A 25,976-nucleotide genomic window follows, 5' to 3' on the forward strand; every position below is an offset into this window, starting at 1 on the left:
GGATTAACTAACAGGAGGCAATTACTAATTTTATTATGGCTTCATGAGGTCTGTATATCAAGCTCCTCTCCCTGGCAAGGATGAGGAATTGCTAAATACAGCTAATTTCTGGGCTGATCTTATTTATATACTGGATGCTAATCCCCTTCACATATCTCATGTGCTTCTTTCTTCTCAGAGATACTGTCCCTCAGTGACCTCCTCCCAGCATTTCATTAAATGCCTTCAGCCTCAGTAAATTACAGCACTTTAAAAACATTGAGTTTAGCATATAAAAAGAGAGAGAGAGAGAGAGAGAGAGAGAGAGAGAGTTTCTGTGCGCTGCCATGGGATAAGGTGCAGTGAAAATCCCATACAAGCTGAACTGTACTTCCTAATCAAATGGGTGTAACAGATGGCTGCTAGAGCAAGCCATCACAATGGAAATATCTGCAGTTCTCATGGTAACGGAATCTGCCAGGTCTGAGGGATTTGCTGTTTTCCAGGACATCTGAGCTGCAATCTCTTTCGAGCTGTCTAGCAGTCTCAGTCTCGCTCTCTCTCACTCTCTCAGCATGATGGAGATAGAGTTGAAAGGTGGGGCCTGATTTTGCATTCCAGCTGTGATTAAAGGCACGCACACACACACACACACACACACACACACACACACACACACACACACACACAGAGGCAGCGCGCGCAGAATCGATGGCGCTGCATATTCATCACGCTACCTAGAACCTCATTAACCACTCAGACAGAACAGCAAGGAAATTTTAATATTCCTTCCTTCTTTAGGCAGGAAAGGAAAGAAGTGTGGTGGGGGAGAGGGGACGAGAGAGAGGAAGATGGCATGTATGTGGGGAATTAAGATGCGTGAGACATACCTTTTAATAAAGATATGGAGCAATGTTAAAAGTAGCAGTTGTTTCCATTTCATGGCAGTATGTCAATATGACTTAACATAGCAGAGTGAAACATCTGGCCTCAAAAAAAAAAAAAAGAAAAAAGAAAATCATTATGTTGAATTTCCAAAACATAATATTGAATCTCTGGAAGAAGGAGAAGGAGAAGAAAGAAAAAAAATAGAGCAACCATGTACCATAATACTGAGTAAAAGCATGTGACAGAGCTCCTGGTACTGTGTAATTAGAAAGGTGATCCTTCTCATAAGGTGTAGGATAGCATAAAGACAATGAGCTTTAATTTTAAATCTAAAGAATTGGGTTTAAACCCACAGGGCTCTCTTAAAAGGTTCTTATATTTCTGCATGCAATTCAGAATCATCAGCAGGAAGAAAATAATCATTCATGAGACTTTTATTAAAGTCTTTTCCTTCAAATCCCTATCAATTTAAAGAAATAAGAAGCATACTGCCTTCTTTGCTAGACTACCTGCTAGAAAGCACACAGAGGGTTGATTCACAGCTGCCTATTCTCTTGGGTATTTGAGCCTGAAGATCAGACAACATGTAAGAATTCAGCCGTGGCTCAAAATGGAAACAAAGAGGACCATTCTTAAAGCAATGTGAAATGAAAAACTACAGGCTGTAGACTGTAGACCTTAGCATGCTGATCCACCACATTGTCCTTGAGGGCACTAAAGTTAAATACATGTGACAGCCAAAGAGACAGGAAAAATGCTTTCCAGAATAAAATGACCTGATCTCCTTTTTTTTTTTTTCTTCATGATGTAGAATAAGCCAGGAAAAGCAAGATCCTCAAGTGCCCACTCAAGAACTGGGTGTTCTGTGGTGGTGTTGTCTACCTATTTGTGCATCACTGAAGAACATTTTTATGTGATCTTTCCTTGAAGCCTGAAATGCTTTCACCACAACTGCGCTCCTCTGTGGAAATGACTTCTGTACAAGGAATTTAATCCTGATGCTGCCTTGGTTAGTTTCAAACAGGCATCTAGAATTCTGTTGCAACAGCACTGCACTACACCTCCAGGGCCCTCCAAACCTGTCAGCTAGTTAGAAACGACTGCTGGTGCCAAGCAAAAAGCGGCTGCAACAACAGCAGGAAAATAGTGATAACTGCTTGCAGTCAGCACCAAAACACTTGGCAACAGGAGGGGCACAGAAGTCACCTCTGCTCACAACAAGCAGTGGCTGGGGGCACCAGCAGCTCCTCAGAGTTGCAACCAAGCTTCTCAAAAAGGCTTCTCATGCTGCTCAGTGTGAGACAGCAATGCTCAAATCCATGTCTGCTTTCTGCCACCTTTGTGAAAACTAAATAGCACAATTACTCCTTCACCCGACTGGGAGAGGCAGCCATCCCTGGAGTGAACTTGGGCTGGTTTTCAGAAGAATGTCACCTTCAGCTGAGTGAGGAGAAGATTTCAGTTCCTTTCTTAGACTACAGCAGCCGTTCACAACAGGAATAAATGGTGCAGAGTTTTACCTTTTAGCAGAGAGCAGCTCTGGGTAGGATGAGCGGGTAATAAAAGAACATAGAGAAGTAGTTCTGTTCATCATCCCATTATCTGAGGTGCTGTATTTCCCCCATAAAGTCAACAGAGATTGCCAATGCCATGGGCACACACCATTTTTAATGTTGCATTTAGCACTGTGTAGACGTGCATTCAGCAAATTCAACCCTCAATGCAGATGGTTAAAAATTACTTTTACTCAGCTTGGAATACATCCAGGGTTAACACTTGCAGCAATCATTCCAGCCTAAGCAATGACACAAGAATCCAAGAAAATCTTTTACACATTCTTACTTGATAAAGCAGCCCTTCAAGTAATTGACTGATGAACATTGCACTGCACTGCTGTTACTGTAGTGGTAATATTTATTAAGAGATCAGAGTGTTCCTCACTGAACACTTTGTGGAAAGTTCTGACTCAGACTTGCTCCACGTGCTGAGCAGTGTGATCAGTGGTGCTCCAAGCCACAGAAACTCACACCAGTGGAATTCACCCATGCCTGGGGTCTGTTTGCTCTTCCTCAAACAGCAGACTTTAGCACAGACACCAAAAAAAGCTGCCTGCAAGGAACTCTCTTTTGTAGACACCATTTCCTTCCATTCAGGTGATGTCACTTTCGCCCTGCCTGCTGACTGTCCCCAAATGGTGCACCCACAACCTGACCTTGCTCACCTTCCTTACTTATCCCCAAGCACCATTCCTCCACCAGAGCATCAGGTCTGCTCTTTTCTCAAATATGACATTTCTAGGAGTTCAGAACAACAAGAAAGCCTCCCTGACTGCCTAAAAGTCTTTCTTTACCTCACTCAGAGCTGGAGCATCTGCCCTTCAACATTAGCAAGCTGCCCAGAGTCCTCATACTTCTCATAGGCCTTAAGAAGGTCTTTGGTATCCAATATCACTCACACCTCCCTAAAATGCTGTCCAGCTTGAGCCCTGGCACAGGCTTCCAGCTGGGAAAGCTCCACCATGTACCTCTGAGGCAGGTGGCTCCAACAGACCTCATGGTTTCCAGTCCCCAGGATCTGCAGTGATCCTTGCTAATCCCCAAGGAAGATCAGAGGACTGCATTTCAGTTTTAGGGTGTGTTTATGTCACACTCCGAACAGCAGAAGCTCTGAGAAACCCTGAGTTTTGTTCAGTCCCAGATGGCTCTTGGTCCCCAGCTGACTCCAGCCCAGACAGAAAAAAATCATCAGCACTTAAAATTAGTGGGGTGGTGCAAGCTGGAATCATAAAACTCTGAAATAGACCCTCTTGCTATTTCAGTTCTAATTGCTCTCTTTGCTGCCTGGTTAGCAGACACTTTTCAATCAATTGCTGTGTTTGTGCTGACAACACCAGATCACAGGAGCTGCTCTTGTCATTTCAGTGACCTCCATCTCCAATTGTTCTTCCTGTTTCCAGCACCCACAGCCACCGAGCAGGGCAGGAACCTTCCCATGCCCACCAGTCCAGGATTTCCAGCTGCTACAGGGAGCACACTTCCACTGCTCATCAGCTGGGGATCTGACCTGTACTGTTTACATGGGCATGGAGCCCTGTGATCTTACATTTTAACAACAACAAAAAACCCCTGAACATCCCCCTTTTAAAGCTCAGAGCTGATCCTTCCTGGCAATTTCACGCAGAGATCCCAAAACTCAAATTCCTCAGCCCTGTGAGCCTTTCCCATCCCCTGCAGGGGCTTCACAGACTCCACATTCCAGAGGGAATCTGCTGCAGTCAATCAGCTCCTGCAGTCCCCTGCGTGCTGCCAGCACCTGCTAACAGAGGGGACAACAGAGGGGACAACCCTAAGCCCACCCCTTCACACACAGTATTCCCTTATTCTTCAAAAACACTGCTCCATGCAGGATGCTCCATTACAGGATGCTCCTATAAATACACCACACTTTCAGATGGAGGAAGCAAGCCTGCTCTAGCAAATATTTTAGCAGTGAAGTGGCATGGAGTCCTTAATGCTTGCCATTTTTCAACATAAGGAGCACTCCATCAGAAGGTGCTCTACACTCTAGGGGGAAAAATGTGCGTTCTAACAATAACAGGACAGACAGTGGCCAGCACCTTATCAGTATTAATTTTCCTTGAAAACATGTGTGGTTCTTCCTCCACTGCACCACCTAATGTCCGGAAGCCCTTGATTTAATAAGAAAGTTCATAAAGTCAAGTTACAGACACCATGAGAGGGAAGCCGGGTAAAGCAGAATTGGCAAATAAACAAATTATTTTTTAAAAAAATAATAATAATCATGTCTATCTCCTAGGTAATTTTTTTTTTGCCTTTTTTTTTTTTTTGAGAGCTTTCCTCAGTATGTTCAGCCCTGTGGTGGTGCAGGTTCGTGAGGATGGAGGAAAGCAGCAGAGCGTGGTGGTCTGGGAAGCAGAGTGCAAGCAAAGAGTGAGGGTGTGCAAGCCCCAGAGATGGCTCTGCTGAAACTCCCCAAGCTGTTTTATAGGGGTAGCACTGATTGCTGAGCACAGTAATGCTGTCAAGACTTAACTAGGGCTGCCTACAGCAGGGACAAAGAGAAGGATCGTATGTTACAGCATGCCTGAAGTCCAGACAGAAGAGCTCCATGGCAACATGCAGGGATCTCTCACTCTTCCATTTATTCTCACGTGCAGCTCCTGGCATTGATGTGCTCTCTATACCATGAGGTAGGGAGGATCTCAGCTCTTTCTCACCAAGCTGCAGCTCTTTCCTCAGCCTTATCCATCCTCATGAGTTGAGAGGGTAACATGGCTTAGCAAAATGCCTTATGAGATGAAAGGAACTCCAGAGGATGGTCTCTGCAGGACCTTGAAAGATTTATTTTCTGTGGCAAGTGACTAGTAACCCCCAGCCTGCAATGTGTGAATGCTTGCTGATAGATTTAACTTTATGCATGTGATGATTTTGCAAAATCAGATATTTCACAGTCATGTGCACACACAGACACACAAAAGAAAAACTCCTGGTCCCATCCCACACATCTTCTCTTGCACCAGGTTTGAAAGCTGTTTGCAATGACTGGAACAAAGATCACGCCATATTTCCTTTAGATAATGGAAGAGAAGGACAAAAATCAGGACTGTGGCAAGTGCAGTATTTCGTTCTTTCCCTTGCATACTCAGCAGACTTTGTAATCAAGCTTCCTCACTTGAAGACACCCTTCCTGCAACTATGGAAATGGGCAGAGCCTGCTTCTCAGATTTGTGAAATGTCCTCTTATGAAAACTGTTTTGAACGTGACAGGGCAGACTGTCACCTGCCCACAGGATGGGAGATGTGCTCTGCTGCCTTCCTGCAGAGGTGACCTTGGACCTCTCACTTCCAAAGCTTTATCTGTCTTGATCATTGAGATGCTAAGCTTGTAGGAAGAACAGAGAAGAAATTTTTACTGTACGTAAAGAATACAGCACAATGACACCATCTCTGGTGAGGTAATGTGTCCCTATAAAGACTTTTTTTTTTTTTTAATGTAAAGCCTAAAACATCTGCAGAGACATCAAAAGGGGAATGAGCATCCTGCATAGGAGCACAATGCAGCTGACGACGAGCTGATCTAAGATTACTTGAAGCTCTCTTGCAAGTTCTTCCTCCCACCTCCCACTTGTAATGTCACTTGGTCAAACCCTAAACAAAGGAGGAACAACACAAAACAAATATCTGTGGCTCAAAGGGAGCATGCAAGGCACAGGCCCTGGAGACAGCACCCAGAGGAGAGGCAGAAAAGAGCCATTTCTTGCAGGAAGTATGAAGAACTCACAGGATTATCAGAACTGCACTTTTGCCTTTCAAATCTAAGGAACACACAACACCAAGAGGGCACACTGAAAGCATATCCTCACTTTTTTTCTTTTTTTTTTTTTTCCCTTTGTATATCCCATGCAATAGATAAACCTTCATATTTCAACATTTGGCAAGGTGACAGGCTCTAAAATGGAGCAGGAGAGATAATTGGTATTTACAGGAGAAGAAGATGCAGTTAAAAACAGGCCAACACTACTCCATTAAGAAGTGGTTCCCACTGAAAAAAGATTATTAGCCAGATCTCTAAGTTGACACCTGAAATCAAATCACCTTTAATGGATAATGTGAACATTTTTAGTGTGAGGGGAAAAGCCATCGCAGACCTTGGGCTCTGGATTACGGAAGAAACAAGATTTGCTTCTGACCTCACTTTTTGTCAGTTTGAAACAACAAAGAGCTCATGGTTTACTCTTGGTGAGCTGAACTTTCCAAAACAGCAAGGGTTTTTTTTTCCATGTACCTAAATATTCTTCTGCTCTGAACTGGAAGAGGATGCTGGATTGTTTAGAAAGAAGCTTCCTCCAGGTCTTGGTTCCTATTGTGCTTAGCTATTTTCCAGAGGTCTTAGTATACATACACCCCACACAGGGACAAGAAAAGGAAAACATTTTACACCTGAAAAAGAGGGTTTGGAGGAACAAAACTGTCTGGAATAAAAGCTGAGAATCCACACTGCAGAGCAGTTTGCTTGCACTTCTAGTCCAACTGATCAGGCATGCTGAAGTATTTACATTTCCCATCTGAATAGCAGTCCACATTGTTGTAGCTCACAGGAGGGTTTTCGGCTTCTGCCAGTCTAAATAGAATGATTCAAAACTGAATCATTTCCTGCAATTTTATTTCATAGCTGAATGCACACCATAGCAAGATAAGCCCACAAACACATGGAGCTACCTCCAGAAAACCATCCAACCCTCTGGGCTGCTTCTAGTGGAAGCCCTAAATGACTGAAGTAGGCTCTGCTATTATTATGGCACAGAAATTCTCCTGCAGGAGATGGTCAATGGCCAGCAGCAGCCGAGACAGCGCAGCACTCATGTGGCAACTGGATTTTCCACCAATTGCCAGAGAAGAAAGGGATGCTTCCCCAGCTCCATCTCTCAGCTCTTTTAACTGAGAATCAATACCACAGAGACAGAGGGGAGAGAGAGAGACAAACAACCAGCAGAAGGAAAAGCAACTGCAGCCTGCCACATTCTAGGGGAAGGGAGATAAAAGGCCTGAAATCTAATATGCCCAGTCACCTGGAATGAGTGTCTCCTGGAAAGGGCAAGCCTGCTCAACATCCTCGGCCAAACCTTCCCCCCCCCCGCCCCACCCCGCTGCTTCCAGAACTGAAGCACCAGGATCTGGAAAGCTTTAGCCTTATTAGGCTCATTAAAAGCTAACTAGCACTTAGAGCTCACATGGAGATGAGGTGTCAGCAGAAGCAAGACCCTGTGAAATTCGTGTGTAACCCACGTTGCTGCAGAGCAGTCTCCATCCTCCAGCTGACACTTGCTGTCTTCTTAGGAGCAGATCAGTGCTGTCTTAGCCTTTGCAGGAGCCAGAAAGCAGTTTTTGGGGTGCTGAAAGCTCTTCTGAGGAAGGAACCACTGAAAAACACCTCAGCAACAACGAGCTCTGCCAGAAGACCGAAGTTTCAGACCAGTGTAATGTGCCTTTAAAAAGTACCATGTCTACACTACTGTATTGCTTACTTTCTGAAGCTAAGCCAGAGGGATGTACATAGTAAGATCTTTGTCTCATTTCAGGGAGGATACAGGATAAAGATTCTGTGCCAGTAATCTTCCCTGGATTAATGGTTTCTCTTTTATCTGCTGTATTTCTGCTCAGATGTCTTTGCTCTGAATGAGTCAGTGGAATGCAAATGATGGGTACAGTCGGTCTGAAAATATTTAAATCTAGCCTTCCACTGCACTGCAGGTTTGTGAAAAAAAAAAAATACTCATATATAAATATACATGCCGAATAAAGGGCAGATGAAAATTACAGATATATCAATAATGAAAAAAAGCCCCCAGTGGTGGATCAAATTGACAAAAGATTAATTTTTCTCTTTCTCCTTATTTTCCAATTTTTTTTTCCAAAAAACCCAGTATTTAGTTGCTTGCTATGAATGAGTGAGTAAAATCTCCAGCACTCCTTTCCTAAGCCTCAGACACCAGACAAAAACGTATCTGTGGGAATAGGAACCTGATTTTATTCAGGCTGCTAAATGCCCAATCTTTATTATCCCAAAAACTATCTTCCTAAAGATAGCACTCTTAATAATGACAAAGGATAAACCAGACAGCGCAGACATGATTTCTCTGGATTTTCTCCCTTTCCTACTTCTATGACAGATTTCAGGTTTTTTCATTCTTCTGGGATATGGTTCCTGTCTTCTTCTGCTTAGGGCATGAGTTTCTCCTCTAGAAAGTGATTGCATCCCATAAGCGGCCAGGGTAGGGGCATTTTAGAGATGCAGCTCTGTTTGGGAAGCCAGGAGAGAAATCATGGGGCTTTGTCACAGGTTTCAGCAGGAACTGTCCTCAAAGGGTGGCTGCCCGCAGAGTTTTCACAGCCCAAAGGCAGCCCAGAGGGTCTCCAAAAGCTCTTGTGCGCTGCAGGAAGGAGGAATTGGAAGGGAATGGCTGGATAATTTCCTGAGCTTTTCAAATTCTGTGGGAGTTGGCTCCAACACAAAATACTCATTCCATAAGGGACCAGTGCTGGGGTGAGCAGCAGCTTTCTGGTCAAGGGTGCTGCAAAGAGCAAACTCTGCAGCAAGAAAGAAAACACCAATATTAACCTGGTGACTACTATGCTTAAAAATATATCAAGTAGCACCACAAGTTGTGCAATCAGAACAATTTGCAAGAGAGCATTAAGCCCTCTAGCCCACCATAAAAGCAAAGAAATTCTCCTTCTGAAAAGCTGCCTACAAATCCAGCTGCAACAAAACAAACAAAACAAAGACTCATATTGTCAACCCAATCCATGTGGGACTTGAGAATTAGTTAGCAGAAGGAATCTGCCTTTAACAAAAAACAAGATATTTTTTATTTTGATGGCTTTTAAATAAACCACCTTTTCTTCTACATTTTCCTTAAATATAGTTTTAAAGCATTTTACATTGAATTTATATGAAGTTTGAATTCTAAAATCTAATTTAATAAAATCTCTTGATTCAGCCCAGGATTGGTTTTCAAGATGGGAAATTAACTAGGCTGTCTGCTGGTTTTCATTGAAAGAATACAGAGAATTTCATTTAGAATGGACAGCAGTTTCCAAAACACATCTTTTTAAATGGCAATCTACTGACAAAAATTAACCTTTCAGATTAAATATCAAGATCCATAAAATAAGCCATTAATTTCTGGGATTTTAACAGTCCTTCTGTCCTCAGCAAGAGAAGACTTTCAGAGCTGGCTAGTCTGTCTTCAGGTCTGCTGGTGCACAGTGGAACCCAACAGGAACTGCAGAACCACAGGGCCAAAATCTGGGTGTGAGGAGCAGGTCTGGCACGGTTCAGTACTCACATGAATGCCCAGAAAACTCTTCCAAAGAAATGTGAAACTTCCCTCTGCTCTGTTGTGTTGTGACTGATGGTTACCTAGTGATGCCCAGAACTTCTTCCAGGCCTACATGAATGACTGATGACTCAGGTACTTCTGGTAATTTCCAAAATCTCTACAAACATTCATGTGAGCCTCAGGACCAGGAGAGCTGAGGGAAAAATTCAGTGAGAGGTCAAAACCTCCCTTTTGCAACAGGAACCTGCCTTGCAGTGGACCACCATAAGCTGCTGAGCAGAATGAATTATTGAAATAAAGGAGTCTCTGTGGCCACTTTTACACTGAGGACAAGCTAATGACCTTTCTCCACCCAGGCTGTCTGGGCCATTTTGCAAGACTGATGCCACCAGCTTTGCTGAAAAAGCTGATGATAAGCAGGGGTGTGACAGTGTTCACAGGGGTCCAAGGATGAGGGAAGAGACGAGGATCTGACTTTCAGAAGGCTTGATTTATTATTTTATTATATATATTATATTAAAACTATACTAAAAGAATAGAAGAAAGGATTTCATCAGAAGGCTAGCCGAGAACAGAAAAAGAAGGAATGATTAACAAATGTTTGTGGCTCAGACAGAGTCCAAGCCAGCTGACTGTGATTGGCCATTAATTGCAAACAACCACATGAGACCAATCACAGATGCGCCTGTTGCATCCCACAGCAGCAGATAATCAATGTTTACATTTTGTTCCTGAGGCCTCTCAGCTTCTCAGGAGGAAAAATCCCAAGGAAAGGATTTTTCATAAAAGATGTCTGTGACACAGGGGGGCTCAAGATCTTCCTGTAATTAAACCAGGCTGATGAGTTAGACCCTGCTACCATGAAGCATCCAAATGTCTTGGACAGCAACCTCCACAAATCCACTGCTCTCACAATGGCCAGCTGGGCAAGACTCTGCCATGTGGACAGGGAGCTCACAGCCTGGTGTCAGGCTCATACCCCAGCTGGATTTTTACCTGCCTTTTACAGTTTCCTGAAAACAAAGCAAGATTCACTTCAGCCCACAAGGCATCTGACACCCCATGCGCACCTGCTTCACCCACAGGTAAGAAAATGAGGTGTTTCTTGGTAAACCTGCCACCAGATTCCTGTGCCAGCCTGCTGCTTCCCCACACTGGTGGCCAGATTTCCACTGTCAGCAGCTGAACTGTGATCTCCATCTTGAGATTGACTGTTTACAGCACTGCAGAAATGCACAGCAGAAATGCAATGATTATTCTTATCTCATTGGAAAGACTGCACACATTTCCCTGCTTGAGATCATCTTCTCTGGGGACCCATTTAAAACGAAACCACTGCGTTCTGAAAACACGTCTTGGGCATGAGATCTGTGTGTTTTCCTGCCTCAGCCATAATAAAATGCAAAAAAAAAAAAATTGAATCAAAGTGTGCTCCTAAAAACTATATCCTTCTCCTGCATGCTTCCCTCTCTTCTCCACACAAATACAAGCCCTGGAAGGTGAAAGATTTCAAACTCATTATTCAGCATGAAACAGTATTTAGAAGCATGGTGCATAACACAGCTACTCTACAAATATGTCCAAACAAACATAAAATTAGTCTTTCATGGCTAGGAGAGCACATTTTTTAGCCCAGTCTTTAACTTAATAATTTCTTTACAGGAGAAAGCAGCCTGTATGCCATCAGGTAGCTCCTAAGAGTCCTAGGTCAAGCAAAGTGAGAAAATGAATAGGTCCATTCATGCTTCAGACAGGATAATTCTGGCAAAGCTGGTGCTGACAGTGTTAAAGAGCAGTGACGGAGGAGCCTGGCCTTGTCATTCTAATTGTGACCATGAGTGACAAAAAAATGCCTTCCCTTTGTCAGTGGAGGCCAATCTTTCAGGTTTGTAGAATCCAAACTGTGCTCAACGTTGTCCTTTGGCATTCAAGGGGCAGAAAATTCACCCACTCAGGTGCCTGCTTTGTCTGAACCCGCCATGGCTCTGGCACAGCAAAACACAGGAAGGGCTGGACATTTTGGGGCTGTGCAGGGAGAAGAAGGATGTTACCAGAGTGTGAAACCAGCCCTGTGGTCTGGCCCACTCACTGCCTCTGGCACAGAGCTCCCCTGAGCTCCAAATGTTGTGATTCCTCAGCTGTGATAGGGAGCACAGCCTGCCTGGGTGAGAGGGGTCACTTTGGAAAAGGTCATTTGGTGGGTGCCCATCTCCTCCTTGTTCCACAGAGGGAACCTCTGGATCTGGGAGGAATGGCCAGATAACAGTGCAGGAGCAAAAAGAATAAAACAGCTGTCATAAAGAACCAGGAGAGCTGTCATGGACCAAACCCCATTCCTGGTTACAGCAATATCTCCCTCCCTCATCCCTTGCTTCAAATCATGCTAAGTATTAAAGAAGCATTTTTCTCACCCAAACAGAATACCATTTTCCTTAGAAAGGCTCTAAATCCAATGAATTAAACATCATCTTTTGCAACAACAAAGGGAAATTAGTATCCCCTCTTACTTTCTTCTTCAGCAGGGCAAGGTAGGGACTTCACCCCAGACAGACAATTCAAATAGCTCCCATAGGCATTTCCTACACCACTCCTTCAGGGGGACCATATTAAAAATAAACTAATGCTGTAGGCAGCTTCGGAAAATGACTTCAATGGTATTTATTGCTTTGATAGGGTCAGTGCACAGTATGTGCATGTTGCCTTTTAAACATATGTTTCAGGCAAAGAATCAAAGCTAATTTCAGTGTGTGAAAAGCAAGCAGATTTCATTACTGATTGTGACTTTAACATCAAAATGATAAGGATGCTGGATGTAGGTTCTCAAAACTGAATGTCCAAATGGGAATTTATGATGTAGAACTTCAGCTTTATCAACCATGGGCTTCAATACAGAATGAAGAAAGAAATTCTCTGCTACCAGGAATCTCACAGTTAACCCATGAGCCAGCTGACTGTTTTCCCACTCTCTAATTCTCCCTGCAGCTATTTCCTATCTGTAACATGTTAAAGCATTAAATGGCCATTGGCACTAACCACTTCTGGCATCCAAGTGGTGGATATGAAAGAGATCTGATTTTTATTTTTTTTTTTACACTACCACAATGCAGCCTCACTTTGACTCTTTGCAGAAGTGTCAGCAGAATTCATAACAAACCCAATACAATCTTATGGAAAGCACAATAAAAGGTCTGCTAATAAATTTAATTTTTTTTTCTTTTTTTTTTAATGAGGATTCCTCGCACATTATTGCACCAGATCTCGTTCCCAGCTTCAGGCAACCACGTGTAATAACCCTTCCCAAATGCTCCCAGGAAAAAGGTGAACCCATAGGATTATTAAAAGGCTTCAGCACCAACAAGTGAATGAATGAGGACTTTTCACAATGTTTGCCACAAGGTCAGATTCAGGATTCACTAATGGTAAACACCAGAAGGTTCAAACCCTGTAGCCTAAAGGTAGATATCTAACTCAGATTTAGATACCCAAAGTAGTCACATTTTCCACAAGATATTTTGAACACCTATTTAGCTATGAAAGCAAACATAGCTAAATAGTCACCACTGAAGAAAAAAAAAATCACTTGAATATCCATAAAAGACCTTAAATGTTTATGTTAACATGTATAAAAATGCATTTACACATTCAATTAGTGTCTGTACATATGCATGTGCGTACACATACTTATGTGCACTCCAGAGAGCCTCATTTGCACAGTGAGAAAGCACCCACAACTTCACTTGGAGTCAAAGAAAAAGTGCAGGATTATGAAAAATAATCAACCCTTTATTTTTTTTTAATGCCCCTGCCTACAATTACAGACATGCACTCACTGCTCTGAAAGGCTTTGTCCAGGTCTGTTTAACAGCACCACACTCCCCTAGGTTCAAACGACACCTTTGAAACAACCAGAGCAGTAAATCACACCTCTTTATTATCATCTCAACAAGAATGATAGCAACCTGCTCTGCTTGGTGAAATACCCATGGGAATTTCACCCGGTTTACGTGGGGATAACGTATCTTTCATGACTTTAGCTGTCTACCATTCCCATTGTGTGCTTGGTAGTCAGCCACAAAGGACACAATCCACTGAAGCAAAATGTATAGACAAGGAGTTAGCCATTTCAAGAGTGGAGAAAGGGAGGTAGAAATCGAAGGAAGAAAGAGGAGGATGACACAGAGCAACTGCTCAGCTTAGTAGCACAGCTGCTTAAACAACTGAATAGCAATCAATGGGTTAGCATTCAATCCAAGTTTAGATCACATTGAAATCTATTAGAATACTGCATATAATGAATGACTCTTACTTATTTGGTATTCTATCTTGGAATTAATCAGCTCAGTTGTTATGCAGGGAAAAAAAAAATTAAAAGGAAAAAAAAAAAAGTCAGCGAGTAGACAGGCCCAAAACCCAAGAAAAACAACCACCTTGATTTCCCTGGTGGTTAACAGCCTGACAGGGCTCAACAACACAGGCTGAAGTTGAACAGTGTGAGAAGCAGTGCAAGGTAAAGGTTTTCTGGCTGTTGGGGCAGCAGCCTGGTCTGTGTGAGCACAACTTGCCCTATCCCCTCCCTTCCAGGCTCTCACAGTGCTCGTGGGGTTGTACCATCTGCTGGAGCACAACCCAGAGGTAGCTTTAAAGTGATGATAGCTCTGGGAAATGATAATCACTGGGTCATAGAAAGCTGTACTGCAGTGTATAAATAAGATAACAGAAAGTGCTGAGCAGGGCATGTTTGCATTATGAAATGTATTTTCCTTTTTCCTGTATAAAACCTGTCTTGAAAGCGTGGGGAATGCAGCAGGATTGAAAACCAGAAGGAAAAGCAACACAGCCCCAGAAGCTGCACAAAGGAGGAGGGGGATGGAGGAATGGTAAGCTGTAGTATTATTGACTGAGGAATGATAAAAGAGGAAGGAATTCAACAGTTACATCTATTTCGCTTGGTGCAATGGCATGAGATCAAAGGCTTACGTTCACATTAGCCCAGAATAATGCATACTCCATAAATGATGCAAAGCTAGGCCACATTCCCAAGATGTGACAATGCCTCAAGATGCCCCTTTGCTAAGTTCAGGTCAAGGCAACAGGCTCCTGCATATGAAATCCTTTTTCAAAGCACACAAACGTACTTAAACCACTGGGCATGGAGATTGACAACATCCAGGATAGGCAGGATGTCCTCCACTGTCTTCTACTTTCCACAGATGGCTTTGCAAATTCACTCAATTGTCTTTCATTTGCAGGGGTTTGTTCCCAATTGCTGTTGATATTTCAGAAGATCCAAACTGTCCACCCAAGCACAGAGAAGCTCGGGCTGAGAAATTGTGCTTTGTTTTATTTGTAAAGCAGGTATCAGAGCAAAGAAAGCATCAGGAGATAGCTCAAATTCTAGAGATGTGTCAGTCCCACCTCTGCACTGGTAACCTCTGTGACCTTGATCAGCTCACCTGGGACAGCCCCTTTAATGGCTGCAGAGCTAGAACAATGTCAAATGGCTCCTGAAAGCCCCAGGGTTTTTTGGTTTGTTTTTTTTTTTTTTTTTTTTTTTTTGGTTTTTGTTTTTTTTTTTTCTGAAACATGTTTGTCAAAGACACTTAAAGATTCAGATCAGCGCTGGTTGCACCTTGATTCCTGAGGGGGATCCAGCCATTGTGGATACCTTAAACAAAAACACCACCAGGACACATCCACATCGTAAATTCCTCTAAGAAATCCCGATCTCTGGGAGTCAGTACACCATCAGCTAAATGGAGATGAATAATTATTTTTCCCCTCACCTTTCACGGTTTGGTTGGTGCAGGGAAGCGTTGCCATACCAACAGCGATCCAGCCTGGCCGTAGGACAGGGCTGGAAGTGTGGAGGTGCAGGCATCCCAGGCCGAGAAGAAAACCCTCCTTCCCTTCCCTCCCTCCTTCCTCCCCTCCCTCCCTCCCTCCCTCCTCTCCTTGGAAGAGAAGCAGTTTCTCTTTGTGAGAGAGCACAAAGGGGAAGAAAGAAAAGGAATTGTCCATCAAGCTCAGCAGAGCCTCGGGGGCTTTCAGCAGAGGATGCCACAGCCTGTGAGGAGAGCGAGGCGCACTGAAGGCTGATTTTAAAAGGACAGCTCAACCCCAGCTAGCCTGAACTGCCTCCAGCAGTGCTCAGCCTGTGAAGAACATGTGGCCCTGAAAGACTCACTGACATCTCCCCGTGTTTTGCTGTCCACAGACTCGCTGACATCTCCCCATGTTTTGCTGTCCACAGGCCTGCACTGCTCCCCGCTCACCAGGGCCCTGATGTTTGTGGGGTGCCTTAGAGATGCTCCAGAGCATTTTTGGGGGCTCACACCACTCACCTGCTGGTGTCTTCTGGGTCCCTCCTCACCTGCCAAAAACATCAGTAAACGTTACTTCAGGGAAAATCTGACAGATACATTCATTGCCTGCCAGAGGCTGTAAATCTTGCAGGCCCAAACAGGGGTTCTAGCCAGTGCTGGAGGGAAATAAACCATGCATGCAGTGCCAGAGCTGTGTCCCATTCCAGACACCCTTCTTGAAACACTGGAACCAAAGAGGGACTGTCAACAAGCACACACAACAAGGTGATTATGAGAGGAGAGTGGAAGGCAAATGAGAGAGAGCCACAGAAACAACTCAGGGCAGACACAATAAAGCTGTATTTATATTTATATACACAAAAATATGTGTGTGTGTATGTACAATAATTAATGGTGCATAGAAAATAAAAGACACCTTTTTTCAAGTGTAAGAGGTGAATGAGTGCAAAAAAAAAAATAATAAAATGGAGCAATTCAAAACCACTACAGAGCTAGCAGACAACACAGCCATAACATCCTCCAGACCACACAGCCCCACTGAGACTGCACTCAAAACCAGACCCAGAAACCTTGAATATAGAGGTGCAATTATCCATTAAAAGTGAACAAGCCCCTGGGAAGTGCAAAACTCCTTGGACTGCAGGAGGAGAGAAAAACATCCTTTCTTCAGAGAGAATGACAGATCACCTGTGAAAGGAGGATTCTTCAAGTGCAGGCTGAAGCATCTGAGTCAAGAGGTGTTCACATCCATTTTCCATGAGAAAGACCAGGCCTTTAAGGGATTGAGCCTGTGTTAGCCTTTGGAGACAGTGGTTTCAAACCAAGGCAGCACCAAAGTGAGGAGAAAAATGGAGCTGGGTGATATCAGGGCTACTGCTGCAGTTTAAGGCTCTCCTTTACCCTTGACAGACCTTTTGGCCCTTCCTCACCCATCCACCCCCACCAGCTCTTTGAGTGGGACTGCTCAGCAGGCACTCCCTTCTCCATCCAGGCCATGACAAAGGGGCCCCCTCAGCCCTCTGGCTGTCCTGGCTCTGCTCTGACAGCCTCAGACCTCACCCACACCTTGAGCTGTCCCAGCTCCCACTGCAGATGGGTGTTTTCCTCTTTGTGCTTTGGGACCAGAGCCATATTTCAGTGTGAAGAAGATGTCCTGGTCACAGCATCCACTGACTGACACAGCTCTCCACCCTCAGCTCTCAGCCCTTTTTCTTCAGCTCCCTGTGACCTATATCTGCCTTTCACTCACCTGGCAGACCTCCCATTTTCCCTGGTTATTGATCTACAAGACATATTTCTCCATCTTCCCTCTCCTGGGCCTCACATCCTTTGGTGTCCTGATCTTTGGAGCTCAATGGTGACAAGGAGTGAAAGATTTTCACACAGTTAATGCAGTGTGAGTTAAGAGATCAGATAAATAAGGTTATACAACTAAGTTTAATATCTTCATAAGTGACCTGGAAGATGGACTTGGAAAGGTCTGGAAGAGTGGGATAACAAGAGACTTATGAAGCTCAACAAGGACAAGGACAAGTCTTGCACCTGGGAATACACATTCCAGGAATAAAAAGGTAATAGGAATATTGCTCTGTGGGAAAGGACCTGGGGGTTCTGGCAGACAACAAGCTCCATGAGAGTGAACAATGAGCTGCTGCAGCACAGAGAACCAACAGGATGTGGGTTGCATCAGCCAGCAGAGATAACAAAGTCATTATCCCTCTCTAATCAGCCCTTGTCAGGCCACATCTGGAACACTGTGTTCAGTTTTGGTCACTGCTACATTAAGAAAAACCCAGTGGACCAGATGGAGAAGGTCCAAAGAAGGGCCACAGAGATGATCAAAGGGCTGGGAAGCTGCCAGCTGAGGAGAAGTTGAGAGAACTGGGTTTATTCAGAAAAGGAGGCCACAGGGAGACCTTATCACCATGTTCTAGTACGTAAAGGGTGGCTGCAAGGAAGATAGAGGCTCCTTTTTTACAAGGAGTCACTTGGAAAATGGGAAATGGGTACAGTTTGCTCCTGGGGAGATTCCAATTAGGCATAAGAGGAAAATTGCTCACAATGAAAACAATTAGCCATTGGAATTGTCTCTCCAGGGACGTGGTGGGTTTCCCAACGCTGCTCACTTTCACAACTCAGCTGGAGAGGGTGCAGTGCCATCTTGTCCAGAACCTGCTTTTGCCAAGGTTGGATCAGATGATTCTTGAGGTCCCTTTCCATTCTGGCATCCCATCAGATGATTCCAAATACATTTTTGGAGTTGGCTCTTTATGGACTGAAGACTCTCTCCTACCACACTCAGAGCCCCATCAAAGCCTCCTGGATAAGTAAACACCTCCCTCTTGGGAGCCTCAAGAGCTCTGACATGAAGAACAGGTTCAGCCACTCCTTTGAGGGATTTTATTAGAGTGGCTGCACCACTTTTAGAAAATGACCTTGCTGCTAAGCACTGTGAAGTTTGGGTGTCTGGGAACATATCCACTCATTTCCAAAAGTTTGTCATGAACACAGAAAAGAAAAAGCTGGATTTTTCTAAAACTGCTGCTGGCCAGGATGATTGCAGGGATGAACTAGATGAGCAGATGTGGACCAGGCAGAGACTCCTGCTTTTCTTGGTGGAGCTATGCTTAAGTGAAATCCCTTCACCAGAAATAATGAAATGGACATCTATGACAGCATCTGGAAGCTATTTCTGGATGTACTTCAACGAGAGCAAATGCATTAAGGGTGGACAAGTGTTTTATGGAAAGAGGCAGCCACAGAGAGGTTGGGAGAGCATAGAGGCCTCAATTAGGGGGAGAGGAATATGAGAAGGAAGAAAGAGGAGAAGCAGCCAGCCCCACTGAAAAAATGGGGAAGGCACTGCTAAAGGGTCACAGTCTGTAATCATACCAGACTGCCAGATATTATTTCTGTGCAGGAAATATGCCAGGAGCACAACTGCTAGTCCCTGGATTTAAAAAAAAACAAATAAATTGACTGGTTAAGTAAAAATTAGGGGGAGTAAGACGTCATTATAATGAATGAAAATAAAATATCTTGATCAAGCACCATTAAATCAAGAGGGATGAATGGTTAAACAACATCCATAGCTACATCAGTACAACTTTGCCCTCCTACTTTTCTCCCCCTTCACAATTGCAGGGTTAAGAAATAAAAGCTGTGAAGTTTGTCTAAGAATGGCATTAACTGCTGTTTTGTATTGATGCAAAAAATAGAATAGATTAATACTTTATCACTGCTTTTTTTTTTACCTACGTGTAAAAATATCAATAAAAGCTTTAAGCTTTAAGGATGTACACCAGATGATTACTTCCTTGAAAAGTCCATTAGACACCTTGTGCTTTTATGCCACAGAACAAACACCAAAAGAGAAGTTACAGACTCAAACAATTTCTGATGTAAAAGCTTATTTCTCCTTCACCTTTTAAAATTAAAAAAAGTCATCAGGGAGCAAACAAATACAGCAAATATGCTGCCAAAGCCAAAAGAGAAGCTCCTCAGTGAAGATGGGAATCAGTTCCTGAGCATTTTCATCTCCTCACTGTCTCACAGGCATGCCAGAGGCACACAGCACCAGGAAAGGCCAGACACACATTTGCAGTAATTTCAGCATCACTCCCAGTCCCATCCTCACCTCTCCAAGCATCTTAGAAATTATCTTTCTGCACAATGCTGGGTGGTCTGGTGGCCTTTGTGACATGCCAGCTCTCTCTGGGCTCACATGGGCAGCCCCAGCACTGCCAGCAGAGGCTTTCCATGGATTTCTAGCATGGAATAACAAACTGCATTCTCCTTGCTCCGTGTCCAGGCTCCGTGTTTCAGCAGGACACAGCCCACCCTGCCTGACACTGCTCCCTGCACAGAGCTCTCCTGAAAGAGCTGCTCCTGCTCCATATCCTGCTTCCTCCAGAGGCACTGGCATTGCCCCTGCACAGCCCCAAAGAAAGCAATCTGAACAGGAAATTCCTAAAGAGGTGGAAATCAATGCTTCTCACTTCTGTTTTAGCACTCTGAGTGACACATCCCAGTGCTCAGCCTGCCTCCTCCACCAGGCATGGGGATGTCTTGGAAGGCATCCTTGGCCATTGTCTTTCTGGAGCTCTGGCAAAACATGTTCCACCCCACTCAGAATGCTCTTTTTTATTCACCACAGCTTTTAGTGATTTGTATTTGTCTGCATTATCTGCTTGGGTTTATTCGCTGGCTCACCGATAGAAGAGTCAAATTCTTTCTGGGTTCTCTTTATGGTATTGCTACCAAAAAAAACCAAAAAAACCAAACCAACCAACCAAACAAACAAACAAAAAAAAAAACCAAAAAACCTCCAAAAAACCCCCAAACAAACAACAACAAAAAAACCCACCAAAAACAAACAAGCAAAAAAAGGCTAAAGAAGGCTAGCAACAGTAAAAGTGATTGTTTCTTGTGTTTCTTGTTACTGGTCTCCTTTTAATTGGCCAGGAGCACGCCCAAAGCTGAAGGAGTGGCTGGAGAGGCCACAAGTTTGACTCAAAAATGGCCTTGGAGGCTGTTCTCACCCAAAACCAAACACTTTTTGGTGGGAAGCCACAGCAGGATGTCTCCTCTCATGTTCCTACAGAGAAACAAAGGGGTTTCACTTCCTGAAGAGGAAAGACACAAAAATATACATGTATAGAGAGATACCTATAGATAAATCAATTCGTGTTTACACCTACATATAACACTTCATATATAGATATGGACCTTAGGCTGACATGGTTGGACAAAAAGGGATTTTCTAAAGGAAAGAGGCTGGTTGCTTTTGCAGATTGCCCTGATTAAATGTGTGAGCAGTCACCATTTTCACAACAGAAGATTTAAAGGAATGCTCTCTTCCTGTGAAAAACTGACTCCTGGGATGTCACCTAAGGTCCACCTCACCAGCTCACTGCTGACTTCAACAAGATCTGAAACCACTCTAAGCATCTCTTTTAAAACCAGATTTTGGAAACCAGCTCATGCACCTGAGCCAGGTTCTGGCTGCCTTGTTCCTGTTTTTAATTAACAGGACCTCCAACTCCTGGATGCACACCTTGGTTTTGGGGGAAACTGGTTTCATTTTAGAAGCCCTGGGCACTTTCAGGGCTAGGGAGCAATTCAGTCAGCATCTGCTCTTGGCAACCATGGTCCTCACCAGACTTGGCTGGTTCTGCTCATGCCTGGGACAAGGTGACACCCTGTGGTCACCCCCACATGGAGTGGCAGCCTGGTAGCTGTTGTCTGCCAGAAAATACCACATAGAGCTGCTGCTCTCACAGTGACAAAAGGGGTGCAATTCAATTTTTTCCCCACCACAGAAATTCAGCCTGTTCAAGGGCACCATCGTTGATTTACCACACAGGTAACAGGAGAAGCAGGGCAAAAAGCTGGGTGAAAAAGGTGTGCCTGCTAGGAATGTGGGCATGTTTACCATTCCTTTCTGCTAATCACAGAGATGTATTTGTATCACTTCCACAGATACACATCCTCACTTCTCAGACTGGTTCTAGCTGATCTGTATAATGTATGCAGAAGGCTTGGTTCTCACCAAACAGAAATAGAAAGGAAGATTTGCTGTGAGAAAATCTATTTTTTTCTGTGAATATTAATCATTTCAGCTTTGATAGTGAAGTGATATGAGTGAAAAAGCCAAGAATTGCTCCAGGGCTTCACATAGATGACTATTGTAGAAAAGACATTTGCTGGAGATAACGCTGCTTAAGCTCAGAATCATTATACAGAACACAGTTAACTCCAATCAACCTCCTTGCTCCCCAAGATTTAAACAGAATTAATGTGACATCCCAGCTGAAGCTGGAACTCAGCAACTCAGAAAATAAAAGTGACAAATTAAAGCAAGTTCCATATGTGTTTTAATCTTAAATGGCAAAAAGAAAACCATTATGCCAGATGATAGGAGAGCAATATGGTCCCAATACACTGTTCATCTCCTTAGCAGCTTTAAATAATGTTTGGTACATTTTGCAGGAAGAAAAGAATGGGGATTGCCCTAAAAATTTCCATGGGTAAGAAAAAGGTCATCACCTTTTAGTCTGGAAAGTCAGAATAGATTTTGGACCAACTAAGACACATCACCAGAATCTGCTGGTCAGCTGGTCATCTTAATGGATTTTCACAGCCTGGCAAAAATCCTCTCATTTCAAACCAAAATTGAAAAAACCTTCAGTTAAAGATCAAATAGATGAATGCCTTTCTTTTCTTTGGGAAATGCACAGACACAAGGGGAAACTTGTGTCACACCAATTTTTCATCCAGTCTTACTTATGTTACAACCTTTTTTAGCTCCACGAAAGACACAACCCTTAAGGGCAGGCCTTGGAAAAGAATTTTTTTTTCCAGTTTTCAGGATAAGAAGACAAAGGGAATTTTGAACAGATTGGGAACTGAGGCACACAAAGGCTGTAAGTGAGATCCTGAAGTATAGGAAGGAAGGAAGGAAGTGGCAGAAGGAAGAAAAAGGAAGTGGTGGAAGTGGCGGAAGGAAGAGGCGGAAGTGGCGGAAGGAAGGGAGGGAGGGAGGGAGGGAGGGAGGGAGGGAGGGAAGGAGGGAGGGAGGGAGGGAGGGAGGGAGGGAGGAAGGCAGGAAGGCAGGAAGGCAGGAAGGCAGGCAGGAAGGCAGGCAGGAAGGCAGGAAGGCAGGAAGGCAGGAAGGCAGGAAGGCAGGAAGGCAGGCAGGAAGGAAGGAAGGCAGGAAGGCAGGAAGGCAGGAAGGCAGGAAGGAAGGAAGGAAGGAAGGAAGGAAGGAAGGAAGGAAGGAAGGAAGGAAGGAAGGAAGGAAGGAAGGAAGGAAGGAAGGAAGGAAGGAAGGAAGGAAGGAAGGAAGGAAGGAAGGAAGGAAGGAAGGAAGGAAGGAAGGAAGGAAGGAAGGAAGGAAGGAAGGAAGGAAGGAAGGAAGGAAGGAAGGAAGGAAGGAAGGAAGGAAGGAAGGAAGGAAGGAAGGAAGGAAGGAAGGAAGGAAGGAAGGAAGGAAGGAAGGAAGGAAGGAAGGAAGGAAGGAAGGAAGGAAGGAAGGAAGGAAGGAAGGAAGGAAGGAAGGAAGGAAGGAAGGAAGGAAGGAAGGAAGGAAGGAAGGAAGGAAGGAAGGAAGGAAGGAAGGAAGGAAGGAAGGAAGGAAGGAAGGAAGGAAGGAAGGAAGGAAGGAAGGAAGGAAGGAAGGAAGGAAGGAAGGAAGGAAGGAAGGAAGGAAGGAAGGAAGGAAAGGAAGAAAGGAAGAAAGAAAGAAAGAAAGGAAGAAAGAAAGAAAGAAAGAAAGAAAGAAAGAAAGAAAGAAAGAAAGAAAGAAAGAAAGAAAGAAAGAAAGAAAGAAAGAAAGAAAGAAAGAAAGAAAGAAAGAAAGAAAGAAAGAAAGAAAGAACCCCTCCTCTATCATTGATGATAAACATCTTTCCACTGTGAAAGGTGGCTCTAAATACCCTTAAAAGGTGGGGATTTTTATTAAAACCAATTGTGCCTATCCACTACTTTTATCCTTCCTTCTTCCCCACCATCATCAGCCTCACAGGTCATTCTCTCTCTTTCTTTTTGCCTCACTCGGTTTCCTCCTCCTGCTAATTTAGTGCAGCAGGATTTTCCTATCCATCAGCGAGGAGGTCTGAGATGTGCACCTCTGGGAACTGATGCATATTCACAACATCATCAGGAAAGCTCAGTCACCACGTTGGTTTGGGCAGTGTGCACTCTGACAGCCCCAAACCAATCAAACATCAGGGCTTAAAGCTCCAAAACACAAGAATCTTCCAAGTTTTACCTCGTCTGTGGTTTCTAGGGAGGTTTTTAAGAAGGTGTAGAAGAAATAAGACTAAAAATGAAGTATACTTTGGAAACTTCTAATTATCAGAGCCTGTGCATTACAGGGAATAAATGCTAACATATTGTAAGATGCAGCACAAAGAAGGATCACACAAAGGCACAATGAGACTGATAAGAAGAATCACAAAAAGAGAGAACAGTATCTTCTTACACATATATGAAACCTTTCACTCTAAAAAAATATTACAGCCTACAGGTAAAACTGCACTGGCTTGTGCTAGTATGAAATTAATTTTGACCTAGTTTTGTTTTTTTTTTTCATTTTGCATTATAATACATAATATTAAATTAAAAAGTCAAAACATAAAATTTTTATCCTTCCTTTTGAAGCGCCGATACATTTCATTCTGACAACACAAGGACATTTTGATATTTGTCAGACGTTTTTGATTTGTTCTCCTTCCACCAGCTCCAAATGAAACTGGATGAACCTATCAAGGCTTCAAGACAGATGGAAAAGGTAATGATGTTGTGGTAAGTTCTCCAAAATACAGCACAGGCAGGATGAAGGCAGGCTGCAGCAGCAGCAGCAGCAGGAGCACACAGCCAGGATATCAAAGTCTGGCTTTCTAATCTCCGCATTTTAACAAGTGACCTGCACCTTATCAGATATATCACACTGACTATGTTTATATGCACTGCCTGGAATCAGATGTTTTCCTTTGAAAAATCAAACAAGGGTACAGGTAAAGAGGATTGTGCACAAGCTGTTGGTTTTTAGGTAGAAGAGCTCCAAAAGCTCCACTCAGAGCTGTAGTAACATTAGAGCAGCACCACAGTGGCGAAACTCCATATTTGATGAGCATTGGAAACAAAGAGGTGCCACTCCTAGGCTCCATCTCCCATGAACCAGGGTAAATTATGCCAGTGGGGTGAGGGTAAGAAATAACATCTCTGTGACAACAAATATTGAGCAGGAGAGTGAAGGTGGAAAGTAATGAAGTGAAAAAGATGTTATTAAAAAAAACCAAAAACCAAAAACACCCAAAATAACAACCAAAAAAAAAAAGAACCCAAACAAAAAACTCTACCAAAACCCAAACAAACAAAAAACCCCAAAAAAACAAACATAGAAAAACCCCAGAAACAGAAACAACATTGAGAAAGATTGTAGTCCCACCATTAAATGGTAGCTGGGGTACAGGTTTTCTTCTTTCACATGTGATAGTGATTGTTTTAATATTTTGGTACAGCAGATTTCTTTGATAAATCCAGAGGGGGGAGTTAGGACTATGGAAAAAGAAGACATACTATGGAGGTAAAAAAAGGCATTAAAACCAGTATTTATACACAAAAATTCCACATGACAATAGGAACTTTTGTGACCATAACATCAGGATCCAGTGCTTTGCTTTGTAACACTAAAAGTACAAAACACAAAATATTTACAAAATATAGATAGGGATATATAAAACCAAAACTAAACATACTCCTGGCCTGGTCCACATTCCAATTACATCATTTTGCCTCAGTTTCAGCTGCATGTTCATTCCACCTCAAGCAGGCCAAACATTTCTTCTCAGGAGGACCTTCTTTAGAAAGACAACACATTTTATACCCCAGGATTGCTTCTATTCCCAGTGAGCCTCCCTTGCTCTGCATGGAAATTCCTCTGCATCCCAGACAGTGACTGGTAGAGTGGAGATGACAGGCAGTCCTTCTGGTGCAGGGCAGAAATCCACGGCATCCCAGGTTTCCAGACAGACTTCTCCCCTCCCCTGCTCCACTCAGTGCATCTGAGTTACACAGCCAGACCCGTCTCCTTGGCACACACACACACACACACACACACACACACACACACACACACACACACAAGCATGATTTCCACCTCCAGCAATTAATGCTTAATGAAAAAACAGTAGCCACAACAGCTCCCGTACCACGACTCGAAACCATCTGTTCCTGCCTTGTTAGTGTGTGCTTTCCAGAGTGACCAATCCACTCCCCACCAACAGCGTGGAATGCATCTGTTAAAGAAATATTTTACTGCACAGGCTCTGGGTGGATTTCTGCTGGGGGGGGGGGGGAGAAAGAGGCAAAAGAAGCCAAAATAAACACTGGCTTGATTATTTTAAGGCACATCTCTT

This window comes from Molothrus aeneus, chromosome Z (genome assembly GCF_037042795.1).
Source record: "Molothrus aeneus isolate 106 chromosome Z, BPBGC_Maene_1.0, whole genome shotgun sequence".
Classification (NCBI taxonomy): domain Eukaryota; kingdom Metazoa; phylum Chordata; class Aves; order Passeriformes; family Icteridae; genus Molothrus; species Molothrus aeneus.